Here is a 5,880-nt window from a genome sequence, read left to right as displayed (position 1 = left end):
ACACCCATACTGACCTCCAAGGAGGGGAGAAGTGCTGGAGGTGGAATCAATCGCCAATGGCCAGTGAGTGAATCAATCATGCCTTTGTAATGAAGCCTCTATAAAAGCCCAAAAGGATGGGATTTGGAAGCTTCCAGGTTGGTGAATGAATAAGCGGAGATTTGAGGAGCATGGCATGCTCAAAAAGCATAGAAGCAAAAAATAAAAAATTTAAAAAAATTAAAAAAATAAAAAGCATGGAAGCTCGGAGCTCAGAGGCTTCTTCCCTAAACCTTGCCCTATGCATCTCTTCCATCTGGCTGTTCCTGAGTTACATCCTTTTGTGATATGCTGGATATTTAGGAAGTAAAATGTTTCTGAGTTCTATGAGTCATTCTAACAAATAAATCAAACTGGTGAACAGGTCATGGAAACCTCTGATACAGCCATCAGAAATACAGGTAACAAGCTCTGCTTGTTAAGGATCAGCTAGAGTGGGGGAGGGGGACAGTCTTATCTGTTTGAGCTCTGAACCTATAGGGTCTGGTGCTATCTCCAGGTAGACAGTGTCAGAATTGGGTTGAATTGTAGGACACCCAACTAGTGTCAGAGGATTGCTTGGTGGTGTTGGGAGAAAACACACACATCATAGTATAAGAGGTGCCAGGGATGTGAGAATGCGAATGTGTTTGGGGGCCATTTCTCAACCTGCCATCGTCTGCCCTCTGGCCCTAATGATTCATGTCCACCCCACCCCCACCCTCACCATGCAATTTACAACCAGTTCAATTGACTTGCACTTACAGGACTAATTACTTATTCACTAGAAATATAATGAGGACCTACTACGTGTTAGACCTAACACATAGACCTGGCGATCTTTTTTGTAGATATTGGAGATCTTAACCAAGAGGGGTCACAATCTGCTAGAAGGAGAGAGACAGGGCCTCCAAACAGTATAAGCATCTGGCCCCACGGAACCTGGATCTGCCAGTGCTGGTGGGTGAACCCAGTAATCATGTCAGTGTGCACACGATGACAACTTGGGAATGTGTAATGAATGGAAGGAAGGAGACTCCGTGAGGGCACATTCCCCCAGTCTGTGGTCAGCAGATCTGTGTTTCTGCCGACACAGTGCTTGAGTTTGACATCTGGACTGTGAGCGAGGGACTAGAAAGCTGGCACTCCAGGAAAAAGAGAACTGAATTAGCAGAGGTCCTCCCCTGGGACAGAGTCTGGGGAGGTAGATCAGAAGAAAAAGATTTTGTATATTTATTTTGAGAACAAGGAAAGCCATTAAAGATGTTGAGGGCTGGGATCCCTGGGTGGCACAGCGGTTTAGCGCCTGCCTTTGGCCCAGGGCGCGATCCTGGAGACCGGGGATCGAATCCCACGTCGGGCTCCCGGTGCATGGAGCCTGCTTCTCCCTCTGCCTATGTCTCTGCCTCTCTCTCTGTGTGATTATCATAAATAAATTTAAAAAATTAAAAAAAAAAAAGATGTTGAGGGCTGTGGAAGTGATCTCTCTAGTTAGGCTGTAGAGATCTCTTGGGAGAGGAATATTGAAACCCTCCAGCCAGAGATAATTAGACATACACCATATGCTGATAGTCCACAAAGATGGGTTTATTTGCTTGCTGAAACAGGGAGAGGGCACCCTGGGGGCGGGAGGGGGGTGTTCTGGGGGGCCAGGTAGGAGGGGCAGGAGATTAGTCTAAGATTTGGACTTGTGTTAGGTAATTTTCAGCAGGAGCTAGGGTCATGGGGATCAGCTCTCCATTCAGTACAGTTAGCAGTTCAGCAAGAAGGTACTGTAGGATAAATTGTAAAATTTAGAGGTTTCTCTGTTGCCCAAACAGAAAGAGACTCGTTCCCTTCTTCCCTTCTTAGAGCATTTTCTTGAGGAGCTGTGTGTATATAAATCTTTCCTCTGTCTCTTTGACATGCATGTAAATCTTTTGTGTTAGTGCTATTTTTTAATTATGGTAAACTATACATTAACAGAAAGTTTACCATTTAGCTATTTTTAAATATATGGTCCAACGGTATAAAGGGCCATGTTGGGACCACGTGGGTGGCTCAGTCAGTTGAGTGTCCGACTCTTGGTTTTGGTTCAGGTTAAGAGCTCGATCTCAGGATCGTGAGATTGAGCCCCATGTCAGGCTCTACACTCAGTGCGGAGTGTGCTTGAAATTCTCTACTTCTGCCCCTCCTCCTTCTCTCTCCCTCTTTCTCTCTCAAAGAAATAATCTTTTAAAAAAATAAAGGAGAAAGGTGTGTAACTGTCACCAGTATCTATTTCCGGAATATTTTCTCTCACCCTAAACAAAAACTCTAGAACCAATAAGCAATAACTCCCTATTGCCTCTATCCACCCAGCCCTCCCATTAATCTACTTTTCATCTCTATGAATTTGTCTACTCTAGATGTTTCACATAAGTGGGATCATACAACATGTGTCCTTTTGTGACCAACTTCTTTCATTTAACATAATGTTTTCAGGGTTCATCCATGTTGTAGCTGATGTAGTGCTTCATTCCTTTTTACAGCTGCATAATAGTCCACTGCACATTTATACTCCACTTTGCAACTCTTTTTTATTTTTTTATTTTTATCTATTTTTTTAAAGATTTTATTCATTTATTCATGAGACACACACACAGAGAGAGAGAGGCAGAGACACAGGCAGAGGGAGAAGCAGGCTGCACGCAGGGAGCCTGACTCGGGACCCCGATCCCGGTTCTCCAGGATCACGCCCTGGGCCGAAGGTGGTGCCAAACCACTGAGCCACCCGGGCTGCCTAAAACTTTTTTAAAGGCTAAACAGGCCTTTTGCCAATAGTACAACCCAGGAATGTTTTTCCTAGGGGCCTCAGAAACATCTCTTTGAAATGTAAATATCAAGGAAGACAGTGTCCCTAACTCCCTGTGACCATGTGGGTTTAGCCTAAGCACCTTGTTCCAAGCTGTAACAACCTGCCTATCATAAAGATGAGAAGTTTTATTACTTCCTTGAGACAAAAGCAATTAGCTAGCACAATGCATACCCCAATTACCAAGGGAGTTTAGGATGAACTAGGAAAGATGCAGTCAGGTCTTTCTACCTGAGAACCAGTCAGCATTCATCCTGAGAGCATGTGTGGGATGCAGTACTCAGCTATCTATAATAAGGGGTGGGATTTCCCTCCATCTTTGTAATCTCATTAGCAGATTACCTGTGCTGTGCCTCAAGTCTAGTTTAATGAGTATTCACTATTAAAACTATTATTTTCTAGCATTGTAGGGAGGTTTTTCTGGATTGGCAGGAGATCTTAATTCTTTTTTTTTTTTTTTTTTTTTAAGATTTTATTTATGAGAGACACACAGAGAGAGGTAGAAGGAGAAGCAGGCTCCACGCAGGGAGCCCGATGTGGGACTCGATCCTGGGACTCCAGAATCATGCCCTGGACTGAAGGTGGTGCTAAATCACCGAGCCACCCAGGAATCCCCCGAGATCTTAATTCTTTCCCCTGATAGTATCTTGATCATCTTTGATTAGAAATGGGAAAAAGGAGGGGTGCCTTGTATGGCTCAGTCAGTTAAGCATCCAACTCTTGATCTCAGCTCAGGTCTTGATCTCAGGGTTGTGGATCAAGCCCCACATTGGACTCGGTGCTAGCCATGGAGCATACTTTAAAAAATTGGAAGAAGAAGGGCCTGGATGGCATTGATAAGAAAATAATAGCTTTTCATAAGAACAACTAATCAATCACCTGTGCAGGTGTGGGGTCTGCCTTCCACCTAATGGACTGAAAACTTTGGTTACAAAATCTGAGTGTCATTGGGCTGATTTTCACACTCTTGGGGGCAGGGTGAAAGCCAGGGGAACATTTAGAAGCCACGCTGGGGATGTGGACAGGGACTGTAGCTAAGGAAACAGAGAAAAAGAGATTCACAACTATTAGGTGAGATCTTTTATTTATTTATTTATTTATTTATTTATTTATTTATTTATTTAAGGTCTTATCCATTCATTCATGAGAGACACACAGAGAGAGGCAGAGACATAGGCAGAAGGAGAAGCAGGCTCCCCATGGGGAGCCTGATGCAGGACTCGATCCCAGGACCCTGGGATCATGACCTGAGCCAAAGGCAGATGCTCAACCACTGAGTGACCCAGGGGCCCCAGGAGAGATCTTTTAGAGAAGAAAACTGTTTCCTTATTTAAAAAAAAAAAAAAAGAAAGAAAGAAAGAAAAGGGCAGCCCCAGTGGCTCAGCGGTTTAGCACCGCCTTCAGCTCTGGGCCTGATCCTGGAGACCCAGGATCGAGTCCCACGTCAGGCTCCCTGCTTGGAGCCTGCTTCTCCCTCTGCCTGTGTCTCTGCCTCTCTCTCTCTCTCTCTCTCTCTCTCTCGCTATGTCTCTTACGCATAAATAAACGTCTTTAAAAAAAAAAAAAAGATGAAAGAAAGAGTTTTCTCAAAGAAAAGGGGGGGAGAGAGAAACTGAGGCAGAGAGAACATAAACTCTGGGTGTTTGAGTATGGAGAGTGCTTCCAGCACATTTAAGAATAAAGTCTCAACCCTCTTTCTAGGCTGTGTGGGATCTGACAGAGGTAAGTACGTGCAGTGTTTGAGAGCATGGAATCCAAAGCCACCACCTCATTCCAGTTCAGAGCTGGCCAACTAAGCCCTTCTTCCCCTTCTGGTCCACAAAGTCAAGAGCAAAAGAACAAAAACAAAAACAAGGTTGTTTTACATTGCTAAGTGTTGGGTTTATTTGTTAAGCAGCAACAGTAACTGAGATATATGCATTGTTACATTTAATAGGAAGGTCTGTTGTCATCCCCATTTTAGGGAGCAGGAAACCAAGGCACGGAGAAGTTAACCTCTATGGGGCACTTGGATGTAGATGGTGAGGGAGAAAGAGGCCACAAGTTCTAGTTTTGGGGGAATGGATGGATGAGCAGCCTTCTCTACGGTAGGAACCATTTGGAGAGAACAAGGTGCAATTGCTGGAAGCGGTGTGTTTTCTCCTGGACATGCTGAGTTTTAGGAACCCAAGGGGAATGTTGGGTAAGCAGTTAGCTAAGTGAATCTAGATCTCAGAGGACCCAACTGGGCTGCAGAGAGAGTTGTAGACATTTAAAGTGAGTTTGGATGGTCACTCAAGCTGGAGACTGGGTGGGAGAGTGAAAGAAGGTGGTTATGGCTGAGCTCCCAAGGTACCCCCCCATCCTTTCCCCAGCTGGGGGCAGCCCAGAGGGAGAACCAGGAGAGGTGGGGCCCCAGAGGCCAATGGGAGTCAGCATTTCCAGAAGAGATGTGATAAACAGTGTCCCACACTGCCACTGGATTTAGAGGAGGGAAGGCCCACACTCTGTTCCAGATTTGCCATACTCCAGGGGCTGCTCTAAACCTTTCTGTTTTCATGATACTGGTAGCAGCAGCAACTGCATGTCCCCCACCTCCCAGGTTCCTATGCTGAAGCCCTAACCACCAAGACCTCAGAGTACGGCTGTATCTTTGAGGTACCTGGCTGGCTTGGTGGGTACAGCATGTGGCTCCTGATCTCAGGGTTGTGAGTTCAAGCCCACGTTGCATGTAGAGATTACCTTGAAATAATAATAAAGTCACTTAAAAAAATTAATAAAGACAGAGTCTTCAAAGAGGTAATTAAATTAAAACAAAGTCAGTACAGTGGCCCCTAATCTAACAGGATGGGTGTCCTTCTAAGAGCATATTAAGACACAGACACACACAGAGGGAAGGCCATGTGGGGACACAGGGAGATGATCATCCATGAGCCATAGAGACAGGCCTCAGAAAAAACTAAACCTGCCTACACCTTGATCTCTGACTTCTAGCATCTAGATCTGTGGAAAAATTAATTTCTGTTAAGTCACCCAGTCTGTGGTGCTTT

This window comes from Vulpes vulpes, chromosome 10, assembly GCF_048418805.1.
Source record: "Vulpes vulpes isolate BD-2025 chromosome 10, VulVul3, whole genome shotgun sequence".
NCBI classification, from domain to species: domain Eukaryota; kingdom Metazoa; phylum Chordata; class Mammalia; order Carnivora; family Canidae; genus Vulpes; species Vulpes vulpes.
Note: the sequence above shows the minus strand (reverse complement) of the source record.